Source organism: Chrysoperla carnea, chromosome 4, assembly GCF_905475395.1.
Source record: "Chrysoperla carnea chromosome 4, inChrCarn1.1, whole genome shotgun sequence".
Lineage (NCBI taxonomy): Eukaryota > Metazoa > Arthropoda > Insecta > Neuroptera > Chrysopidae > Chrysoperla > Chrysoperla carnea.
Window position 1 is genome coordinate 22,574,305 of NC_058340.1, and position 27,399 is coordinate 22,601,703.

Consider the following 27,399-nt stretch of genomic DNA (forward strand, 5'->3'; position numbering starts at 1 on the left):
ATAGATCGGAAATTTTACGCATAATAACTTCGGACTAATCTATTTTTTCTTCTTAAATTCATAGTTTTCGAGTAAATTAAAAAAAATTGGGGGAAAACGTAGAAAATTGTTGATTTTCCCGAATTTACTCTTTTTTCTGCGAAAATTTTAATTCTACAAGTAAGAAGTTAAATATTGGCATAGGTGGCGTCCAAAACTTCAGTGAATTTCACCTAATTTAATGGGAGTACTATTCGGGACGCATAATCGTATTTACTATGAGTATTATGACTTATTAATTTTAAGAATACGTCTTCAATGGTTTTGGGTGCTAGTTAGTAACGGTAGGGTCATAGAGAGAGATTGTTCCAAATATGTATAACGTAAGTATACACAATATATTTAAAGCAACTATTTATAAAGTAGTATTCTTGTTTACTAGTCATATAGTCGTCAATAATGTATTTAATAACGAACAAACGATTTTCAAAAATGATTGTATATGGTACCATTTAAACTGATGTGCTAAGCTACTACGACTAGTAAGGTAACATACTATCATACTATCCATATCTTTGAGATTATAAAATCGTTGTCTGTCTGTTTGTGTGTTTGTTTAATAGCTTATAGTTCACAAGCCCTTGCAGAAGTTTTTTTAGAAGAAATGACCCACAAGGAAATATGTTGAAAAAGTGCTCCTTTATGTAAAAGTAAGTTTAAGCACCATGGCGTCAGTTTTGGGCGGTACAGGTGAGAAGAGATGAAAATATGGATGTCACAAATCTTGGTGTCTCACCCCTACACTAGCAAATATGAACGGCGTTGCTGGATACTAACTCTGCATAAGTATTCTAAGAGAATTACATAAATACCGTACAGAAATAAACAAATAGGGCTTCAGAAATTGACAGGAGATAAAAAGAGATAAAAACATTTATGTAATTTGATTCGAATACTTATGAATAGTTAGTATCCAGCAACGCCATACATATTTGCAGGGATGAGATCTATATTTTCATCTATACTCATCTGTACCTTTCAAAACTGACGCAGTATTGCTTAAAATTACTTTTACATATGTGAACACGTTTTTCAACATATTTCCTGGTGGGTTATTTAACCAGTAAAATTTCATCATGGGCTTCTGGTCTATTACGGGTAGAAAAACCGGTATATATTTCATCTCGCAGTAACGGTTGTCGGAGAAATAACGATAGAACCATATTTTTCTCTAAATACGTAGATATTGAAGATCATACTTTTATTAAAACACTATATTAAGAGCTAAGCAAGTTCTGCGACATAAGTCATTCCGAAGGTCGTCTTATTGTCTAAATAATGGTTTTAAGGGGTTAGATCATGTAGAGGCAAGTCTGATGAAGGATAATAGGCCGTGGAATTTTTTTTTAAATCTTTCATAAGCTTTAATATGAGTAATTTGAAGGAAATGGGCAAGCCAAGGCAAAAAAAGGAAGAATATTACGCGGTAAAATAGTAGATTTTCGTTTATTTAGCGATATTAAAAGCTAGAAGAGGCTGAATTATTAGAAGGTTCGGATTATTGACTTGGATGGAAAATCATGATAAATAAAATAAACCACACTGATTCAGGAGTGCGAAAGCGGTGTAGGCACAGGAAGCTGTGTGGGAGAAACTTGCGAAGATTATCGAAGTACTGAAGTTGCGGATTAATAAGAATCTACAGTATAATTTGTTTTTAAATTGAGAAAAGCCTATCGTAGCAGGCGAGTATGGGATAGTATACCATATAACTGTTGTGTATGTGGTTTGGTTTTAAAACTAGGTACCTCTTCTTTTTCTTCGTCTTCTTCGACATAATATATTTTTATATTATCATCTAAACACATAAACTTGTCCGTATTTTTATTATTGACATAAATATCAAATATACATTACATTTAGTTTAGAATATTATAATACATTATTATACTTTTTTTATAGGATTTTTCAAATAAAATGAATAAAAAAATATATGTACTTATTTTTCTATATATAAATAGATTAAACCACAAGTATCAAAAAATAGAAATCAATTCACAAGTCATAGTTGCAAATTGAAAATAAAATTGATTTGAAAGCATTGCATGATATATCGAAATTCGTTGACTATTAAACTGGCGTTAAGAAATAGTCAACCTTATCTTATCAAACAAGAAATCAACCTTAATGATTTTTAAAAGACTTTACACTAAATAGACCAGATGGATCAAAGAGAAAATCGCATTTAAATCGATATATTCTTTTAAAAGATACGAAGCCCAGGAAAGAGGGAAGAATATTACAGCGTTGTTGTTTTTCCTAAATAAAAATAAATATCAAATAATAGAAAAATAAATCTAAGTCAGCTATTAATATGGTACTTTCGGTAGTGAAAAATAAATTATAAAATTTGAAAAAAGTAAAAATTTATGTAAAATGTACTGAAATATTCTGATTTCGAGTCATAAAAGCACATTTTTCTTTCGTAATATTAAAATTAAAAATAGTAATTTTTAAACTGTATATCACGTGACCTAAACCGCGGACAAGCCTTGATATGATGTTATATCAGTATGAACCATAGACCATCAGTTAGGTCAGTGTAGACGGCTGGGTATAATATATCCATAGATAATAAATATTTATATTTATTATTAGTTGTCTATGAATATATCTGTCAAACTTATCTGTGTTAATTCGTATAATGATACGATATAAAATCACTAAATTGAATGCCCGTTTTTTTTACAGATTAAAATAGGTTTAAAATTTAATTTAAGTTTTTGGAAAGAAAGCGTGTGTATTTTTCTGAAATATAATTTTTTGTGGCTTTTTATTAATTAGCAAAATCAACATTTGGAAGTACTTTTTTAAATATAGTAGAATACCCTATTGAACAATCAATTCAGACTAGATCTCGTGAATTCTATTGACAATTAGAATTTTTCCCAGATATTATCGTTGGAGACGACCTTAAATCAGACTATTTCCCAAATATAACGTATAGGAATTCACGTAAGGATTATGTGAAATTAATTTAATATGATTTTGAGGAACACATTGAATCCATTCGTGACACAAGGATATATTCAACGCACTAGTTGTCGCTTCCATCTAAAATATAAGGACCTTTACAAACTATTAAAAAATCCTATTTGTAATAAAATTGTATTCGAATTGATTCATTCTTTGAAGACTTAGGTTACATTATTCTCAAATAATGGTAATAAGGTCTACCGTTAAGGCCGACCAATTTAAGTAACCTGACCTCTTGTAGTATACTGTGGTTATTCAACCTTGACTTACGATACAAAAACTAAATATTTGGGTTGAGTTCATGTTTTAAATTTTATGTCAGATTTTCATGTAAACGCAAAACAAATGAATAAAGATATTTAATCATATTTAATAATAAAAAGATAATTAAGTAACTTTAATTAAACACACAAGTAATTAAAAATTATTTAAAATAATATTCATAATAAATAATATTTCAAGCTAAATGATAATCATAATTTCATAATATCAAGGTTAATAATTAATGGTTTAATAATTAATAATAATTAAATAATGTATAATATATATACAGAGTATTTTGTTGAAGTTCAAATAGATTTTATTTAGTAACGTTAGAAATGATAAAGCTCTATGACGTTACAACCGAGGGAGCTTCGTTATCAATAAGCGAGCGCTATAAGACAATTTCACATAAGATTGCATACGCATGCTGAACTATTTTAACAAAATGCTAATTTACAAACCTATCGAAGGTCAAACGGAAGGAGTGGCTTGAGTTATAAGTTTGTGTTAAATCCGTTAAAAGTAAAGCATTTTCAAGTAAGTACTTATTTAGAATATCTGCTTTTCAGTATCCCTTTCTCTTTTAATGGCGAATATCATATTTGCCTTAAGAACTTTGAAAGCCTACAAAGTCCCTAAAATTTTAAGTTGGTTGAAAGTTTGTAAGTTGGCTTAGTGTCAAGGAAATGTACAATGGACAGCTTCATTTCCTTTCCACCACTTTACCTTTTTTATGAAAGAAAGCCGTTTTTTCCCGGTTTTTTAAAGTATTGCGAATATTTGCCGCCCCATCAAGTTGAGAAAGTGAGTTCAAAATTTTTATGTAAATTTAGTTAATGTTAAGGAAGTGCCATTTGGTAGTGTCAATTTTCCGACCACCATCCCTCCTTTTTATGTAAATGTTTCATGTAGTCAAAACCCTGAAAGTCAAAAAACCCATAATCAATAAGCCATCAATTAAAGGAAAATATGACATTAGAGAAGGGGTTCAGTTGCTGTGGTTCATTTTTCTTTGTTTAAAATTGACTTGAATCGAAATATACGATACATATTTATATAAAAATTTCCAGTGATTCTTTGGGTCTCTTATCTATGCCAAAACGAATATAAATATTATATATTTTGGTCAGTTATTATCGTTTGATTTTGGTAAGTAAATATATTAATCGATATTATAGGTTTTTGTTTAGTATTTGGTAGAAACTAGCAGACCCCACGGACCACTGGTAACTTAGCACTTACCTGGAATTCCATAAAATAAAATGGAGAGAAAGGACTACACCTTCATAACATCTTTAAAAATTATCTCATGATATCAATTGCACTAATTAAAATAAAACACCCTTTATAAATACCAACTTCATAATATAATTATTTTATTAAACATAACTTTTTTTTGTATTTATATTTAATAATTTTGCAACACTTGGTTGATTAATTAATGACATTCATATTGTTATCATTATGATTATTATTATTAATATAATAATAAATAAATAAAAAATAATAATAATTTTTATAATTTTAAATAATAATTGTGTTTTAATTACTGTGACTTGTACACAGTACATACATATATTACACTTGTTAGTATATGTGTAATTAATTTTTAATTATATTTTTCATTTTATGTACAATTTTTTGTTTATTTTATGTTGTATTTTATTTTATATCAAGTGGAAAAAATAATTATATATATTTTTTTTGAAAAATTACTTTTAATATAAAATGAAAAATGATTCAGTTATATTAAATGTCCCTGGAAGTATATGTTATTCTGTAGATTTAATGAATAAGTTTTTATCTGTAGTTGCAGCTTAATTAATTAAGGTTGACCTTCAAATACTTCTATTTTCACTTATTTCTTGAAAAAAAAAAGATGTTTTAATTTTAAAAATTTTTAAAAAAAGAGTTTAGTGGACAGGAAAAAGTTTTTAAAACAAATACTTTAGACGTGGAATTCTGGAATAAATGTTCAGATATCGTTTCCGAATTTTAAATGCCTGTCATGAAGAATATCAAAACTTACTCGACTTCTTATAGGTGCATTGGACTACTTAATAGATTATTGATCAAAATTTAATAGAGGACTCATGGTCGACCAAATCGTACATTTCCAAAAATCGTTAAAGTCATTCCACTACCCAGATTACATTTTAACTATTTTTGTTTATTAATAATTTAAAATTAAGTATAATTAAAGCTGTAAACATAAAAAAGAAACATATTTTTAATAACAGCATAAAATTTCTTTAAAAATTCCCATTGTAGTAAATTGTATTCAATTGAAAAACGATAAAATAATTTTAAACAAAAAACGATATTAATTTCAAAATTTTTTTCATTTCAGTGTAATATTATTGTAGCTACCTATAAGTAAATAAACAATAATTTACTTTAACGACACAATACCTAATGCACTTATATACAGGATGATTTACAAAAAGCTCCTATCCTTACTCTTATGTTTCGAAAATGGAATAGAAAATTCTCAAAAAGCGAAGACACTTATCAGTTCGTTGTTAGGAGGAATTAAATTCCGCATCAACTTTTTTTTTTCATGATAAAATTGGATCCAATTTTGGTTTTTTATTGGAATTACATATTTTTGTAGCAGATTCTTGCTCTTTTTCGCAATAAAATAACAATCATAGAATTTTTTTTTCTTAAATTTCATTTCCTTGTAGCCGATTTTTCAGTTTTTTAAGGCTAAAATACTGTAAGATTATTGTAGCAAGCGACGGTATAAGGTAGATTTTCATCCACCTGATAATCATATGAGACATATCTTTTTTTGAAATTTTTGTTGGCTTTTAAGCACTCCTATAAGAGTTTTTCTAAATTTCTTTTAGGAAATTTTATCTATGAACGATTTCTTCAGACAAGTCTACACCATTATTTTCCGTCTTTTTGTCTTTCTTCTGATACCAATTTCGATTAGTTATCAGATCCGTATAGGTAACTATGTTGACTTACCTGTTCATATGGTATGGGCAGATCTACACCGATCTGTTAACCATTCGAAATTAGTATCAGAAGAAAGATAATTTATTTACGAAAATAAAAATATAGGCTTGCCAGGAAAAAACCGTTCATGGAACAAATTGATTAAAATTAATTTAATTAAAATTAGCTAGGAACACAGATTCTTGTACTATAGTTAAATATTCTCTTGTTACATACTATTTTACTTCAAAATGCCAAAAATCTATTATTAAAATTTGAGATTTACGAAAACAATTTTTCAAATTTAAATTTTTTACGAAAGAAAATAAATCTACTACAAAAAATATATAGTTATACGCAAAAAAACCAAGTTCACCCCTGTTTGACCATTAAGATGTCCCCATATTGAAAAAAAAAAAAATGAATACAGTATTTTCATTCCCTTTAAAATTTCATTCCGTTTTCAACATATGAATGGAAAAAAATCATTCTGTATTTGTTTGTATACGTATATGTTTGATATGGGTTGTAAAGTAGTAGCTACTTTAGTCGGTAGCAGTTTTACTAACACGATAACATTGAAGGATGTACGGTTATTAACGCGTTAACAAATTTTCAACGCATAGTTTTAATTTTTAATTTATTATTATTATATTTGTTTAATAATAAAATAAAAATTGTTTTATACATGTATAATGTGATTTGTACTTTAGTGTATTACGATATCGTTATGCATATTGATATTTAACGAAAAATTAATATCATTGAATTTGTTTTTTTAAAAAAGTGTTTATAAAAAAGCAGTAATGAAATTCATTACAGTAAAAATATTTTGGAAATTGTAAAGTCTTTTCAAATACATTTATAAGCCTTATTTACTTTATCACCATTGTAATTTCCGATGATCTTTTTCATTTTTCAAGCTCTCTTTAAACAAGGGAGAATGTTAGTATACGTATCCTTGGAGTATGCAACGAAAAAATCACAAATAAATTAATCAAGTTACAAATACGCGCTGCTTAATATGTTCATTTTTCGTGCAAGGTACCAAACAAATTCGATACTTAGTTCATAAAATTGTGCTAAAACTTCATGAAATGTGTTTCTTAGGTGTTAAAAATCATTAATAAGGTATCATTTATTGGTGCAAATGTTTCTATTTGTTAATAAAAAATTAATCTTTAATTTAAGAGTTACAAAATAATTAAATAGGCAACTTGAATTACGTATACGTTATACTGCATAATAGTTTTCGATTATTTGACAAACACTTAACATTTATGTCATACAAGTTGCTTATTTACTAATTTTCAAAGTGAACTTTAACAATTATCGTTTCATTGAATTAAAAATTTATTGTTTATTAACAAATAGAAACATTTGCGACACTAACTCATGTCTTACTAATGATATTTGACATCTAAGAAACATATTCCACCAGGTTTTAGCAAAATGAGAGCGATTTCTTTCATTTATCCTTTAGCTGATTTTTGTAACATCTTTTACTGTACTATGTTATAAGACTACCATTTTTTAATCACATTATACTTTTGAACGAGATAACCTCCAATAATAATAAACTGACTACTGGGTATTATTTTATTTATTAATGTTCTAAAACAAAAGCAAATAATAACAAAAGGTAAAAAAACATCCAAACTAGACACATTCAAAAGTATAGCAGAAAAAAAAACACAACTGTGTGTTTTGTATATGATACACAGAAGATGTGCCACCACATCCATGGTTTTTGTTATAATTGTGGTTGGGTGTGCGGGCGGCCAGGCCGGGCGAACGATGCACTCACTAATACAACAACAATTCATTCAATATACTTATACAGGATGGTACGCCAAAAACGAAAGAGATAAAATTATTGAAAAGTTAAATATATAAAAATTTTCCACAAGATATTTTTATAACCTGTTAAATCTTCCATAGCCTTATAACTTTTGATCGGCGATTATTAATTTTAACAACTTTGCATGGTTTCAATTATAATATCCTTTGTAACGCTTAGTACCACTTTCATCCTATCTCTTAGACAATCTGACGGCCTTCAGCCCGACAAGGGTCAGTTGGCTATGCTGCGTGCAACTCCAGTTTATTAATAGCTAGTTATAGTATGTTTGGATTCGCTAAATCCGCCTGCTAAACGCATACTTTACATTCATTTCTGGGTCTATTAGATGGCCTCTGGCATGGATTGGGCCATTGATCTCAGAGTTCCTTGTGCTCGCAATTAATTACCTTACAAAATTACCAATATTTACAAACATCTTAGCAAATAATAAAAATAAAGTAAAAATAACAATAACAATACAAATAAATTAAAAAAAATTGGTAACGCACTAGCTGCGTCAGCTGAGCAAATTTCCTGAGTGATTGGAAAAATAACACATTTTTCTTAAAAACGAATATTGCCTTTTTAGTATTAAAGAATTTTTATTTCGTAAACTAAGTGTCTAGAGAAGTATTTTTTTGTTTAAAACTAATAAAATTATACAATAATATTTTTCATTCTGAAAAAATTCAAACTTTTGTACTAATAGCTCTTGAGTTGCATGTACGTACGAACAGGCGTCACGCTGCAACCAGTAAAGATAATTTTTCGCTAATAAACAAACGACAGTCCACTTTATCGGGTCCTCTCTGTATGTATGTTTTTTTTCTGTGTTAATTATATTTTGTTTACAAAAAAAGTTAATTATAAAAAACTAATTATTGTTGCAGACAAGAAATACATTCTGTGACGGTGATGACTTCCATACAATTCATTGTATTGTTAATATAATATCCATGTGTGCAGAACCTACTACTGGAATCCTTACCTTGATTTTATTATGCACGTTTTTATTAATTCAATAGCATTCGAATATGCTTTAATCAAATTCATGCTTTAAGTAATTGACACCTTAAATACAGTGAAAGTCAAATATGACGACAAAGTAAGTATAAGTTCTTAGGTTAACGCTATCATTTATTCGTTTTATTGCTTTTATAACTGTATTTAATAAAAACTGAAGATTTAGTAAAGCTGAAGTAAGATCACAAATATTTTTTACAGAATTTTTCATTTTTAAGATTTTTATATCCTGTTTTAAAGACTTATCAATAGATACACTAAATTATTTAGATTTATCGCTTTTCGAACAAACAGATCGAGACGGATTTTTGGCATTCTATTCAAGAAATCAATTATAAAATTTGTGGTCCATTTTGATTTTATACAATCCATGAACTATTTTTGGCATTGCCCGGCTGCATTTTCGTAAGTGTATCTTATAAAACAAACCTATTACTTAACACTGATCACTAATGTGATATTCACTAGGTAACCAGGACGACCTGTTTGTACACTACATACCTAGAGTTATCTCTCAATCGATCTCAAAGCGTTTTTAGTGTTCTTGTCTAAAATGATTGGGACCGAAAGCCATTTTCAGTATACGTTTCTATCTCACGACCAAAAAGAAGTGTTGTAAGTGTAACGAAATTACCTGACTACCTATGCTACTTTCCCTACAGAATTGGCAAACTTCTTCAGCTACAATAATCTATTTGTATGATTAATTCATGTATAGAAATACGAAACTAGGTATTTGGTTATTTTAAGGGCTTTAATTCGCAAAAGAAAGGTTTTAAAAGAAGGTTATAGAAATATAGGTTATATATAAAATATCGTATCTACAGTTTCAAAAAATTTTTACTTATAGCCAAATCCAATGTTAAATGTGGTTCTATTATTCAAAAATATGGCACGTAAAAAAATCCATGAACCTTTACTTTGTGGTAAGAGTTAAATAAGCTCATGAGTCAATGTGTCCTTCTCTCGTAGGACATATTTATATAATTTTATTTAATCCTTCCCTTCTTTCTCGAAAATGTCCATTCTATCATATATATCCTATGAGAGAAAATGCTGCACATAGACTCAGGAGCCACGTGTCAAAAAGTTAGGGTTCATGAATTTTATTTACGTGCCATGCTTTAGAATATATAAAATGTATCTTGGCCAATAATAATGGATGTGTTTAGAAAAAATAATTTGACAGTCGTAAATATAAAATGAGTTTTCGTTCAATTTTCCGTACCTAACCAAGGTAACAACCACTTAAAATTGAATTTTTCGTATTTTAAAAATATATTATTTTATTTATACATTTATTTATTTTATTTTTAAATGCAATCATGAAACCAAAAATGAATTGTATTATATATTTTCTGTAATCACAAATCAATCTATTGTTTTCTATATAACTATTACTGAAAAGAGGATTGAATATATTATTAAACTCCTTTACAATATGGGCGTAAGTTGTTTTATAATATTGCAATTTTCATTTTTTTTTTTGCTTTTTTTTTTTGGAGTATAACAGCAAAAAAAAACAAACATTTTATTTTATTATTATTGCACTGTGTTGTTATGCTATCAGAAAATTTTAATACGCATACAGTTTGATACAAAAGTTTATAAACCATATTTTTGTTGTCCTTTGAAACAAATAAATATTTGCTCTGTGCGTTGAAAGCAAACATATTTTAAGTATTTTCTTATTTTAGTGGCAATCTCATGAAAACAACTTCACTGCGCTGTTTTTAAACGATGGGCAAACAAAAATAAGATAAAAAGAGAAATTTCTGACCAGCAAATATAAAAAATACAATAGATCCTCAGAAGACTACATCTCATAAAGAATACCATACGAGCCAGCAACGCTACGAAGACGTTGACTTCAGGATGGTGGTACCTGAGAGTGGTTACATTAATTGCGTTTACTAGTGCGAATGTGCAATCCCGAAAAATGTTCATTTAAAATCATTTTAAGGCTAAATTTTTAAAATAGCCTTTCAGGTCTAGTAGGTACACAAACAAAAAGTAATAAAAAGTTAATGTTGGCAAACAAAATAATAATTCGTTGAGTGGAAAATGGCACATTAAACCTCTTAGATCATATATTTTAAATAGATGAGCCCAGCGTATACTAAGTATGTATATTTTGGCGTCACAGAGTAGATTAACAAAGATGAAAATACAATGTTCAAACAGCTGACAGAGAAAACACCATTTTGGAGGCCAGGTATTCAATGCGCATAATCGTATGACGGGAATCAGCTGCTTCAATGATGTGTTTATATTAAACATTCACATGTGCTTAAAATAAATAAATAAAATTTTATTTTGTTTTAACGTTCAAACGAGTAATATTGTTAGATAATTTTGCGTTAATTCTATGATTAAAAACTGTTAACTTTTATTGTTTCATCAAAAATTAAGTGTCAATATGTGCTTTTATGGACAAAAATCTTCTGATTAATATCTGATAGTAAAATCTGGAAAAACGCTAATCTGGAAATTCAAAATAGGAGAACGAATTATCCAGCATATGAAAAAAATACAAAATTTTGGACAGTACGGTAACTAGGATAACCATAAAGCAATGCACATTATACAATTTTTGGATAGGTTTTTATTTGAATGATAGTTTAACATGCATTTTTAGTAATTGAAAGTATTACGTCTGCAGTAGTGGAATAGATCTAATAAAACTCATAGAACATATAGGCTTAGATAAACTATTGATGTTTTTTTTTTTTTTTTCAGAAAGTATGCTTTTCGAAGACAATTTCCATTGTCCGTATCCATAACTCAGTTTTGAAACTCGATATGTTTGAATATAATTTTTAAGCCTTTAACAAAGGACGCGGTCTATTTATCCAATACGTTTAGTCTGTAGGCATGTATGTATTCAAATTAATTAATTGCATCATACCTAAAAGAAAACTATCTAAGCCTTCCAAAAATAATTTCCTTTTAGTTTTTGTTGGAACTATGTCCCTCATCGGGCGATATTTGTTTTCTGGTTGGGAGTTAAAATAAAAAAACTGCCATAGATACCAAAAACTGATATTTAGGTTACCTACGAAACTAAAATGTTTTCAATCGATTTCGCTTGCCATGAATTTTGAGAAAATGCAAAAATATTTTCGTAACTGCCAATTTGTATTTTTTTTGTCAAAATTTTATGTTTATATGAGATAATTTAAAGGAAGTTTTTATGTTATGCGATGATAATAAATATCCTAATCAAACCAAATGTAATATACTCACGTATTGGTTTGACTACTAAATCAGCAGTATGTCTTTTTTAAACTTATACTACAATTATTTCATATAGGAAAAACAAGAAGTAGCTATAACATTAAATTCTTTAAAGAATCAAACAAGTAATTAATACCTTACATTTAATACCTTACATTTTCAGAAAAATATCTTGTAAATAAAAATGTTAACGTACATTTATAATGTACCAAGGTTCGAAATGAATATAATTCCTACCGGGTGTCCCGCGAAACCTCCTTATCGTTGTTATTTTTATCGTTGTTTTTTTAAAACAGTTATTTTCTTAAGAAATTTAATGAGTATTTTTGTATTAAAATTAGTTTAGTTACATCATACTTAAAAACAAACTCTCTAAGCCATCCAAAAATCATTCACCATTTAGTTTTAACTTTTTTCTTTCATTTATTTACGATAATTTTCATTAGTTGCGCTTAAAATTTCATTTTCATCGATCTATATCACATGAGTCTATGAGCGAACATAAATATAAACACAGATCCATTATGGAAAAATGTTTTAATATATGATTTTTTTTTTTTTAATATTATTTTTATTTCACAAATAAACAACATCGTTCACTATCTATATGATGAGTTGTGTTGAAGAATTCACCTAACCACCCACTCAGCACTACCACCAATCTCGCTATAATATATACGCTAAACAACATTAGTTACTCTTGCCTGCTGGTATTTTTTGCTTATTGCAGCATAAAATTTGGAGAGATACTTTTTCTAAATCACTGATTTTTCCATACAAATCACAACCGTTATACGTATATGTAGATACTAGAAATGTTCAATTTTTTTTCTTTTTTGTGGGTTTTAATATTTAAATGAAAAATTTTCATTTGAAAATATATTCCAAATTAAAATTATATATTTACATAAAATTCACTGGCAGACATAGTTTGCACTGGTTTTTTTTTGTGAAGAAAAACGTTACATTAAAAACGAAATTTTTAATTTTGTTAAGTGATTTTTCGAAAACCGCATATTTTTTTTGTTAGAATGATTTTTACTGTTTTATTTTAGGAGGTGAAGTGTTCTCACTCTTCCCATTTTTTTTCATTATGTGAAAATTTTTGGAAAGAGTTGTGAGTGGTTTACCACAGTTAAGTCTTCGATGTTTAGTAATATACTATAAAAATTGCATTTTTTCTTAAATTTTTGGTTTGATTTATATTTATTTTTCTATTTCAATAAATTTTCTAAAAATATCACAATAATAAATTAATTTCGTTTTCGAGAATTATTTCTTGGGTCAAAATTACCTTATAAACTGAGTTTCATCAAATTCCGAAAAAAATAATTTTTTACGAATTTTTCGAATTTTTCTAAGGGGTACCCCTTGAAAAAATTGTAAAAAATCAATACAAATTTATCGTCTCCAATTTCGATAAAACTCTTCATATAAGGTAATTTTGACCCAAAAAATACAAAAATCGATTTCATTTGACGATTGGGCGAATAATTCTCGAGATAATACCGGAAATCGAACCGAAATATCGTTTTTTTCGAAAATTTCTCGCCCAATCGCCAAATAAACTCGATTTTTGAATTTCTTGGGTCAAGATTACTTTATAAACTGAGTTTCATCAAATTCCGAAAAAAATAATTTTTTACGAATTTTTCTAAGGGGTCATAAGGTCATTTGGGTCTTTGCTGCGTAGGACCTACCTTGTAAAACGTTAGAGATAGAATAAAAATTTAAATGCAAAAATGTTTTTTCGTAAACATCACTGTTTACCCGTGAGAGCACAAAATTGTATAGTATGTATGTTATGGTTATCAGTTATAGTATCAGACAGAGTAATCAACACTGTCCATACATGGTATTTCGACAATTAACTCAGTCAATTGTTTGTTTTCTCTTGTTTTTATATTGTGTTCCTACTACCGTGCTCATACATCTTTAATTAGTCGGGCACAAAGACTTTACTTTCGTTTTTTTAACTTTAATTTAAATAGATTTTTTTTTTAATTTCCAGCGACTAGTTTTTGAGAAATCTATGAAAACATATCATTCACCTACCGTTTTCCCATAAGACTAATGTTAAATACTTTTGAATTCATTTATTTATTTAAATAATCGGACAACCCTTCCTAAAATTTTCAGAATTGATTTAGACTCCCACTTCATATTAAAAATAATCAAGCCTTTTATCCAAGTTGCCCTAGCGCTCGTACAACATTAAGAATACTTAATGTGTATTTTCTATAATTTAAGAATCTAAATCTAAAGAAAACCAGTTCATTTATACCCAGATTTGTGCAAAGTGGTTAAACAATTAAGCCAGTTAATTGTTAATTGTATCTTGTATGAAATATTGCTCTTAGTTCGTTTACAATAGAATCATTTTTGAATGAACCATCTTAAGATGGTTTCAACAGTCTCGTCTATTTATTTCATCTGTCTATAATTTTTATTTTGAATAATTATTTATGTCTGTCTGCTTTTTGTAGATCTTGTTAACTTTATTAAGGGTTCTATATAAAAACTATTCTTCACTAATAATAATTGAGTTTGAATGCTAACGGCTTAATTCAATTATATATTTATAAGATTTTTTTTTTTTTTTAATATCTAATTCTTTTAAAGGATTATTGTTTAATTTCGTTATTAACAAATAATTATTGTAATTTGGTTGTTGAAAGAATTTATATTTTTATATTTTTAATAAATATTGTGTTCATAATTTGGCCTAAAAGGCTTTTTTTATATCATCTTTATTATTAAATACGTAGTAATTATTCAAAATGGTTATGACGGTTCACCATCATTCTTTTATATCTATTCTTAAAGTGTACCCTAGAAATCATAATAATCACTTGATAATAATCACCCACAACGTATTATAACGTACGGAATGTCAACCAGGTATTCTACATTCTTTTCGTACATTATAAATGTAGCGCTTACTTTATTTATTAAAAGATTTTTTCTGAAAATTTAAGGTATTAAATTTAGAAGTCAAATACTTGCTTGATTCTGTAAATAATTTCATTTTATATCTACTTTTAGTTTTTACTGCATGAAATAATTGTAATATTAGTTTAAAAAAGACATACTTCTGATTTAGTAGTCAACCCAATATGTGAGCACATAACGTTTGGTTTGATTAGGATATTTAATATGACATAACATAATATTGCATTGTACTTACTTTAAATTATTTCTGTTTTCTTTAACTTATGGTAGCTGTCACAAATCAATTTTTTAAAATGATAAAACATTTTGGATTTTTTCAAAATTCATGGTATCCTGAATCGATTGAAAATTATTTAGTTTCCTAGGTAACCTAAATGTGGGTTTTTGGTGTCTGGGTTTTAACTCCCAACCAGCAAAAAAAATATCGTGAGATAAGGAACATAGTTCCAAAAACAAACTCTTTTATCAAACTGCGTATCTGTGGCAAGATGGATGATTCACACAGCAAAAAAATTATAGACACTCATCGCTTACTCGATACCACTTCAATTTCGGTATCGGTGTGGATTTATGATGAATTTACTAGTATTCCACATTTAGATTTTAGTAGCGATTCTAGATTCTATGTTTTCAATTATTGTTAATGCTTCTTCGTCACGGTTTTGGCTAGTTACCAAAGATTGTTGCAATAGGTGAAAAAAATCCAGGTAAGTTTCTTTCCCTGCTTACCTTTTTCTAAACAGAATCAAAATCTACTGATTAAACTGTTTCAGTTCATTCATGATATATTAAGTCACAAAAATAACATCACTTGATCGATGTTAATTGGTTAGCTTAAAGTTTGTGTCAAAAGCGATGAATAAGTTTTACCCATTTATTATATCTGAAATTAAAATATCATTTTAGTAAGTACTTTCATAATATTTCGAGCTTAGTGTTTTTATTATTGAATTATCGTTCGTGTACAAGGACTATCAGGTATGCGAAAATGGATTAATTCGATAATAGTATGAAGATTAAATATTTTCTGTGTTCCATATTCTTAGCCTAGTTCTATTTGTAATAGATTTTTTATTATTTTTTTGTATACACAGTGAATAAAATTGAAACATACGGAATAAAATCTCTTCTTTACATGTACATATACAACATATTATAGAGAAGTGGCGACCTCAACGGTTAGATATGAACTAATGAACATAACACCTGTCCAGATGACTCATTTAAAATATTCTGACTAGTCATTAACGCTTCGTGTTAAAATAATTATCTCTAAAATTAATTATGAGGAAATTGTTTATTAGTTGTAATAATTATTTTTTGTTTGTTTGTACGACGAACGGTCTGTCTCGCTTTTGTTGACTGCTCCCACCTTTTTTCGTGTTTAAGTTAGGACCTATTGTTCTGCATTATAAAAGCATATGTATACTTATTTATTAAGGCTGATTATACATAAACATTGTTTGTAGAATAAAGCTAAAAGAGATGTTTAATCGCATTGGCCAAACTTATTTTTTAATACATATTTATATTTCAGGCGTTTACTGAATTTTGATTGAAATAACTTAATGTCTCTATGTGTTGTGTAACAGGAAACTTCAGTTTATGTGGCAAACTACGCTAGTATAAAGTGCTTGTGCATAATTCGACGAAAAATGATTGCTGGATCGTTCAATTCATCTGCTAAACGCAACACTGTGTTTTGGGTTTTCTTTAAAAATAGCTGTTATTCTATGACAGTGACTTTTGTAATTAGGCCAACAATTTTTGGCATGCCACTCTTTGCTTACGAGTAAGCGGGGATAATTTGACAAAAAATTCGTTCTCCATTTTCGGATCCTTAATCTTACTTGTCTATGTGCACGTTTTTACATTTTCAAAATTTCCACGTTTTCTTATTAAGTCAAATTCTTATTTCAATCAATAGCTATTTGGACTCTTTAAGCCTACCATGTCAAAATTTCCACGAATTTCGATGGCCACGAAAATCACGTTAGTCACTGCTAGAACTTTCTCTTGACTAGAGTCAAAAATCAAGTAATTTTCAACCCTTCCAAAGCAAAAGTAAGATAATGAATCAATTTGACCTGTTATCAATTTAAAGTCTAAAATTATCATTGCATAAAAACGCGACCTAATTCAAACTAGACGCTCCTTCGACTGATTTATACAGCTTTATATAAAATGACTATGTTTTAATATGGTATAAAGATAAATGTGAACCACGCTGAAATGTTAAAAAAAACACATGCATAAAACATTTTTTTTATGACGGGTGTTTGATTAAGATCCCGTTTTATTGATTGTATTTGATTATGTTTAATAAAACGACCTTCGAAATTATATTTATAATAAGGAACTGTAACAATGATTATTATTTATGTTTTACGTTTAATTATTATTGCTTTCTTAGACGTAAAAGTATTTCTTAAAAATGTCGTTCAGAGTATGATCAAATAGATCCAGAAATACATATTTATGTCAGTCCATGTAAGAGCTTAAGTCCATTTTTGCCATAAGAAGATCACATGCTGTGGCCATAGTTTTTATTATAAAGGTGTTAAGTAGAAAGGTTTGAGATTGAAGTCGAATAAACGCACTACAATCTCAAAAATAGTGTTAGTTTATTTAGTAAGAAAACTGAAATTGCTAAATGTACTTTAAAACTAATTTATCCAATTAGTTTTGCTTTCATTTATAAGTTACTAACTATTTTTACAAATTTTGATTTTGAATAAACAATAAAAGCTAGAAAATATAGAATTAATAACTTTTTTTCCACACTGACCAATTTGCAAAGATCTCATTATTTCAAAACTAATTTACTCATTTTCACAAAGAACGACACATTAGTGAAACGATCTTAAAGAATAGAAAAATAACTAACGACATTTGGTTTTACTCAAGGTAATTTTTATTGAAAAAACAGGTGTTTTATCAAGATTATTTAGTCAAATGTATGATAATAGCACACGAAAGGTTCTTAAAGCAAGTTTATACTTCTACATAAAAAAAATTATTGGAACATGGTTCCAATTCAAGAAATTTGCAAGACAATAGAGACAATTTCATCGATTGATCATCATACAGCACTATTATAATATGTTAATCTGATAAGATAATCAAAGTAAATGATTTTCAATAATTCTTCGAGAGAAAGATAATTTTTTTTTGGATGCGAACAATTACTCACATGACATAATTCGTTTAATAAATAAAAATAATTAATCGGGGGGGAGGGGGTTGGCTAAGTCCCCTATAAACTTATTTTCAATTTGAGTTTTCAAAATATTTTTTTATGTAAATCGTCGTAAATATATTTAATACTATCTTGAATATCATCTACGGATATATCCTTAAAATGGGGTTAATATTTATTTGCATACTCTTATCACTGATGAATGTAATTATTGGTGTTTTTCGTTTTTATCTTGATATAATCATCTATTTTATTTATTAAATTTAAAATTAAATGAAAGCAATATATCTTATCTCTACAATGCCTAGACAAAACTGTTCATGTAATAAGTCATCTTATAAAGTAAGTATATCGATTGATAAGCCATCCTTTAAAAATAAACCTTAAAAGAAAATATTAACAATTTAGATTACACTGAATTAGTTATAACATCGTGTGGAATTCGGTATGTTTTCGTTAGAGCAGCGTACGTGGATCCAATCGCCTAGTTCGTTGATCTCCGGAAAAGGATCAAGATTTTGACGAGAATATACAAATAGTACCGCTGACCTTTAAGGTCTTTTAGATATGCATACCTAGCAAGGTAGTCATTTATCAATAAGCAAAATCAGTATTAAGTAAGCAAAGGCTGGCGTTAATCTTAAATTTCTTTTGAATTTTTCCAAAATCGAAATGACATATTTAATGTTTTTAAATTCATATTTACGCTAGGTAAATTTTATTACATTTATTATAAAAGTTATCGATGCCTGAAAATTGACTATTGTCGGTAATGCAGAACGAATATATAGCATTATTCTCCATATTGTCTTAATTACGACTTAAACATATGTTTTCACATAAAAATTATATCCGTTTTAAATGTTAAAAAAATAACGATATAGCGTTAACTACCTTAATACTTAAGAGATACACTTCTTGACAACCTGAAATTACACTTAGTGAGTATTGTTAAGACATTAAATTTGTACAATTTGTGTTCAGTCGAATAATTCGATTGAATTAACCATATTTCTTTCGTACTCACTAAATTTGATATTAATTGAGTGGACACCTTTTACACATATATAAATTATTATTTAGTAATATACATTTTTTAATTTTTTTTTGTTGGTACTAATGACTATTGTTTTTTTTTTGTGTGTGTCGTGGATAAATTATAGGGTGGTAGTTGAGTTTTTGTATTATTTTTTTATTGATAAATGATGATTACTGTTAATAAAGTCATAATTTTTTTTAATGTGATTCGGTATTTCAAATGTTTTCTTAATTATTTCGAGGTTCGATGGTTTCATGATTATTGTTTCGTCTAGTATTTGACTCATTAGAAAAAACTTTGTTAATTCAATTAATAGGTGTATAATTTAAAATAATATTTCCTTACAGCCCGACAATGGGGAGGGACGGATGTATTGTATTCGTTCATAATTGACTTGTTTATATGAATATTCGAAAAATTGAAAACACATACCTAAAATATCTAATGATATTTTTAATCCATATGGATAAAAGATATTACCCCGAAAGTGTTATGGTAAAGATGATAAGGTTGTCGCATCTTTCTAGGATTCAAGGAAATAGAGTCAATATAGTCCAAGATTTAAATGACGATTAAAAACTATCACTGGAAATCACCAAAAAATAAGTGCTCTCGAAAAATCCTGTAGATTAATAATTTTGTTTATTCTAAAATCTATCAAGCTTCGATGACACCATAGACGATTTAATTTCACGTTTTACGTACCTTCAACGGACATGTGTTAATTAGAGTTACCTCACAGTTATAAATTTTTGCAAATCTCTACAACTCTAGCTAAACATATCTACAACTAGATTGTTTAACAAATCTAGCTCTAGAACAAATATAGTAGTATGTTTAGTAGAGAACCCTTGAACCTAGCGAAATTATTTCTAGCTTCAATGTACATGTATGTACATGCATTAATTTTTTTTTTAAATATGATTGCACCGACAACAGATGTAGTCGCAGAAACGAAGCAATGAAGTTCAAAAATTTTAACAGTAAGTCGGATTTGAATGCGGTTTTCGCTATTCCATTTGTTATAACGTCAGGAAATTTTGTGACCTAAATTGATTTATAAGAAGTTAACAATATGCAATTTGCATAAATAATATTCATTTGATAATTGCATTTTAAATTACCCGAAATATACTAAATTCATAATTCGATTAATGGTGATGAAAATGATTCCAAACTTGTTACACGGGGGTTTCTGGGGTAGCTGACCACGAATATCGGTTCTTCTAATAATAATAGGTTCTAGTTGGTCTTCGAGGTACTTGACGCCCAGGGTAAATGGTATCCCCGTCATACCCTAGAGTTTTCGGAAAATTCTCTGAGCATGAATATCACGACAGAACTTAGAACTTATCTCCGAGGTACCTAACGCCCAGGGTACCTAGAGTACCAGATATCTGGAGCCCGAAATTCGTGTTCAGCGACCTCAAAAATCCCCGAGTAACTAGTAGGACCAATTATATAACGAACTTCCCGAAAACTCGGGGATTCAATTTACCATGGGCACCAGGTACCACTAAAACCAATCGATCCTAAAAACCCCCAAGTAACAAGTTTGGAAACATTTCATCACTATTTACAGAATTGTGAATTTAGTATATTTGCAATTAAGTTAAAATGCAATTATCAAATACAAAATTGCATATGTTTAATTTCTTATAAATCAATTTAGATCAAAAAGTTTCCTGACGTTCCAACGGATTGAATGCCGAAAACAGCATTCAAATTCGACTTACTGTTCAAATTTTTCGAACTTTCCCGATTTTAATGTTTTGTTTCTGCAACTAATGGTTATACAGTATTGTATTTAAATAATCAAAGAGTTACGAGTTGCTAGACTGAATTGCTGAAGAAATAATAGACAGACTTGGTAGACTACATATGTACTTTTCGTTTTTTCTCTTAAAATTGAGTTCAAATCCGCTTTATCTAGCTAACTTTCTTCAATCACTAAGTTCACACTGACACAAATGACACATTTTATCAGCTAGAGGTCTTGCAAAACAATTTTTCTTGGCTCAGATTCTATTTAGAACTGCTAATTTTGAAGAAATAATAAATGAGTAAGATTTTTTTTGTACCCAAGATTGTGAGTAATACTAAATTATTATAAATAGTTTCAGTAATTATTTAAAAAAAATTAAAAACAAAGTTAATTAAGAATACTAATTATATTTTTCAATATGTATCTGAATATAATAGTTTTGCAAAAATTTATAATTGCTTTCATATACATATGTAATATAAGAATAATTTTATTAATTACTCTTTACAAAGTACACGGAAATTAACAATCATTAAAAAAAATTTGATTTTAGGTTTTTTTAGGTTTATTTTTTAGATTATTATTAAATTTTTAATTGATATAATAACATACGGATTTGAACTTTTATCAAAAGAAACACATGCATCAAAAATAATGCGGGTTCTTTATTTTTCTAAGGTAATTTTTTTTTCGTGTAATCATTTACGTGCTTCAGTTTTTATTATTTAATCAACAGAAAAAATTTATTATTTTACTAAAATAGATAAAAACATCACCAAAACTTCCATGTATACTATAATATTGGTATAGTTATTCTGATATTCCAATACATTTTCTTATAATAATAAAAAAAAAAACATATCTTTTGAAATTTGATGATTCAGGAAAATATTTTTGCTGAAAATAACGTATGCTGATTTTTTCTAACACTCTTTATTTCCGTAATTTTGTTTAGAAACAATTCTGTTAGCAGCGCGTGGTTTCAATCTATAGACCCGTGGTTATGGGCCAAGAACGCTTCCACCACGCCACTGTGTCTGTTGTAATTACAGTAGTATTTACCCGATCAAAACACTGATGGCATTCGCATTTGTATACGCGACCTTCTTTTCTAATTTACATTCTTTGATTAAAATATTCTGCAGAAAAACACAAAAATATATTTATAAAAAGTCTAAAGTGAGCAGAGGACCAGTAAACTTATTTCCAAAATATTATTATTATTTTCTTTAATTTTACCTTGTTTTCGGAATTTTTTTGATGGTTGATATAAATCAAAATGTAAATATTTAAAAGACGAATCGATTCTCCCGTATTACAAATTTAAATTACGATTTTCAGCAGAGCCAAAAAACTGATGTATATTTTCACTAATTTGTATTATCTCTATCTCTATATATTATAAATGCGAAAGTAAGTATGTTTGTTTGTTTGTTTTTTTCGCTTTCACGCTAAAACTAGCGAATGGTTTTTAATGAAACTGTACACCAATATCGCTCATACTGCATAATAACTCATGAGCTATAATTTATAAATATAGACTTAAAAATAAAAATTTAAAATAGAAAATGTCAAACAAGTCATGGCCAACTTTTCTGATATACTCAATGAATTATGACTATTTTACAAAATTGAAAACTGTGCACATCAAAATAGGTGGAGGCTATAAAGCGATGTTTTTTACTTTTAAGTCTAGTGAAACGGGCGGGGATCAAGCTAGTTCTTAACAAAAATATGAAATGTAAATGATCTACATCTGTCCGTTTGGGAGAAATTGAGTAAAACACCTCCATAAAGATCTATTGAAAATCTAATAAAATTATTGGCTGCGTAAAACATTACATCTATATTTCTATAGAAGTTAAAATACTGCATATATTTTCTTTCACAACTTTAAAGGAATATTCTTTTCATTCGATAAAATCGTCATGGGAACACCGTATACTGCTTTTCTCATAATGGAAAAAATTGATCTAAATATTAACAATTTTACAATGATTCAAATAAAATATTCATTTACTTTTAAATCTAAAAAGTTTTTTTTTTTTTTTTTTTTTGTAAAATATAAGAGATTTATAGTTGTGAAATTGTAAAATTTAATAATTTTGATAATTGCTTTAACAAAATTATGGAAGTATAAATTAACTCGGTTAATTCCTTGAAATTTTTATTTCTAATTATTATTTTTGTTTTATAATAATTAATGGTATTACACTAAAAAAACTGTAATTAATTTTTCTTCCAATATTTTTTAAATAGAGTTCTTTTTTATACGAAGAATACAGTCTTTTTAATATTTTTATATTCTTATATATTTTTTCGGTAAATCTTTTTATTAAACAGTTAGAATTAGTAGTTAATTTATTATTTATTTTAGATAAAAATTCTTAGAAATTATGTATAAAAGTTTAATAATAATTATAAATAATATCATAATTATTAAAAATAATTTTGTAATTTTTGGTTATGTATTGTTACGATGAAGAAAAAAAACTTCTCTATACGTATATATTTTTGATTATGAATGAAATAGTTTTAATTTGTGTAAAATTAGTTTTTGAAATATCACCGTGTACGGGTTGGTAATTCAGGTAAATTTTAATTTAATATTTCATTAAAGGTTAGGGACATTGACTGCAATATCCAAAAATATTTGAGCATCCAATTTTTAATTTTAAAAGCTTTAATACACAAGTAACGTAACGATACGATTGTAACAAATACTGATTATTTTAGTAAGGAATGCATACGGGTACTCAATTGTTCGTTAATTTTACAGCAATATTATTTTGTGCCGATGCGATTGATGAATGAATATGTGATTCATAGTGAGGTTTTGGCATTCAGACTTACGCAGGCAATAAAAAGTGTCGTCAGTAACGTGGTTTAGCATAAGCTGGCATAGGAGAGTACGCACTTAAGCTTTACCATGTTGCTTCCGTCTAGTAGTGAGTAGCGGAACTACTTTTGCGAAAGCAATAACCGTTTTATATTAAATACATTACGCTTTCGAGTTGTGATACTCTAAAAATGATAAAAATAAATAACAAATTCTACAAAAAACTTCAAACCTACGTAAATTTTCCGTTTTACGGCTTTTTCGTCTTATTTTTCGTGACGCACTTTTACACTGTTTGGTGGTCTAAACACAATAAGTTAGTTTCAAGTCGCAATCCGTTTGGTCGCTAGCTTCACTGCGTATTCTTAGAACAGCTTAACCTATATTCTTTTGCCCATTAATATATTTCCATTAAGAATTTGATAAATATGGAAAATTCAAAAATATTTATCAGAGTGCAGTATTAAGATGCCTTGTATATCTACTTTGAGAATTGCAAGGTAATTAACAAATGTATACCGAAAAAATAGCATAAATCAACAAATAAAAATGAATTCCACCATGCAAAGTAATGATCAAAAAAGTGTGCGATAAAATGTCAGATGTTTTACCAAACAGCCCTTACAACAATAATATTAGCAAACATAGCCTCCTTTATCATTATCATTTTGTGGTGTGGACGTTAAAGTATAAGATGGTAGTTTTGTGTATTTTTTGTATTTTGAAGAAAGACAAAAACTACATACGAAAGCGTCATTATTCATTAATAATATAATCATTTCTGCTCGTTTCTGCTGTGTTCTAATGAGTTTATGATTGCATCAAATAATATAAAATATTATAAAAACCGTAGAAAACAGTCTTTCCTGTGTATATGGAATGAATGTGTATGTTTTTAAATTGTCATTCTGATGGTTTATTATTATTATTATTATAATACAGAATGTATCAAAATTGTATATTAAATAGAATTCCTTTTTTCCATACCCATGTGGAAAATTCTCTTTGTGCTCCACCTCATCAACAATCCGCATCGCCTCGTGTGAAATAGCGAAAAGAATTTTCTTTAAATAGTTTATTTATCTCAAAATCGTTATCACTGGATTATTTTCAGATACCATATAACTAACTATGAATTAAAATGATTCAGGTGTTGCAATTCAGGGTTGTGATACTTTTCTTGATTTGTCAAATGAATTATATTAAAAATTTTCGGGATTTTAGCTCAAATTTCACATTTTACTAAATAGATCAAAACAAGTCAACCATACTCAAACATAATCGACATAGTCCCATTGCCTCATATCACAATAAAACATGTCATGGGAATGAGTTTTTTCGTTGACACATTTTTGCACATGAATGCTACTATACATTCACATTTCGTTTTCTCTTGGCCAAAATAGAAAGCCTTAAAAATTGCAGTAAAATGACCAAGACAACGAGCCTACCTGAGGAAAATGCTCCTGTGTTATTGGATGTCTATCAAATATTTATCAAAAATCAGAAATCGATCGCTCTTGAGCGATTTTTCATCGGTCGGTGTTCCACATAGCCTTTTCTCGGTATTTTTTTAGTTAAAAAGACACATATTTTATCACTAATATAACAACCTATTAAAATGTCTTTACACAAATACTGGGTATTACCCGTAAATAAATAAATAAATAAATAAATAAATATCAATTTGATTGAAAAATATGTCAGAAAGAGTTATATCTGGCTAATAGATGTCACGAAGGGTCATATTTTGCAGATGATTTTTCAGTTTTTGCTGAAAACACGGATCAAGTCACGTTTTCTAAAAGTAAAACTTAGCTAGATTGCTCGTTTTTTTTCGCTCTTAAATATGTTTACAATAATTGCTCATTTAAATATATAAGATTTAAAAGATTTAAACGGTTTAAAAATAAAGTAATGAATAAAAGAGGATACTAAAGAAATGTATTCACTATCACATTCAATATTGAAGGTCAAGCGTAAAGTGCACGTTCGAAGTACAAGAATCGAAGTATTCGACACATTTTATGTAAATATTGGGTACACCAGAAAATTATGAAATAATATTTCTGAGAATATGTGAAAAGCTGATTCAGAAAGCTGCTGATTGAAAGTTTAAAAAGATATTAGGTTTACCTAATACTTACCCAATACGTTTCACCGAAATCAAATTTCCGTTAGAAATTACCGGAATCATTTCTGTTCTACAATTGGGGTCGGACTAAAATTTTTTTATCACTTCAGGTGAAGAATTCTCACTAGACGTGAAGAAAAGTGAAATTGGTTTTTAAAAATCTTTACTAGTGTGCAAGATATGAATGTTTAGAATTCCAAACTAAACAAAGAGGAAGATACCCACTAGTGACGTACTACGTGGGTATCATAGAGATTACATCATAGAGATTACATATAAAACTTTGTTTTGCTAAAAGAAACTTTCGAATGCAATTTTTTATTGCCTACAACTTCTTCGTTTTTTAATTAAATTTATTTTCACTTTCAAATTTGGTCATGGTATCAAGTGTAGTTTCACATTTTTATGGGTAGGTAATATAACCCATTCGACATCAGGATTATCTCCAATTTTTATGGGTAATACAGCCCATTCGATATCAGGATTATCCCCATTATTTATTACTTTGTTGTTGTTTTCAAACGCATTGTAAATAGATACAGAATTTTATTTTATATGAAATGTAATATCATTTTCGATAATTATTTTTGTTACTTCATTTCATTCGTCTTGTTTATATGTATAAGTGTTTATTTGTGTTCCTCTACTATGCAGTATTATAAATGAATCTATAATACGTAAACAAACAACTCTCTTGACACAGAACATCACATGGATGGTAAGGGGATATTAATTATTAGTTTTATTTTTATAAATACAAAAATAATGACCATTCAAAAAAAAAATTTTTTTACTTAACGTGTATTATAATCTTATTTTTGCACTTGATAATGATTTGTCACAAAAATAATTTTATTTTATAACAACAAATTGCTTTATTTGATGTTGGATTGTTTTTTCTGAGTGCTTACTTACTCAACGAAAAAAAAAAATTGAGTTGTAGTCATTGTAACTAACTACGTTCATTAAGTATGTACTTCACTAACGTCTTTATCAATTACCTTCTCGTAGACGTTAATTTGAAAATGATTAAAATGGAAAGGTGGTGATAATTCTTGTATAAATAAGTACCCTAGTTATTAACTTGAAAAATTTCTGACTTTGCTGAATTTTTGTCACTAGATTTAAGAGAGGTAGTGGCAG

The 27,399-nt window shown here is 28.0% G+C and overlaps 1 protein-coding gene across 1 annotated transcript in view; it reads right to left on the reverse strand.

Moving 5' to 3' along the window:
• Nucleotides 1–27,399, reverse strand: part of LOC123297431 (protein-L-histidine N-pros-methyltransferase) — a 245,750-nt gene that overhangs the window by 131,716 nt on the left and 86,635 nt on the right. The gene's annotated exons all lie outside the window — the stretch shown is intronic.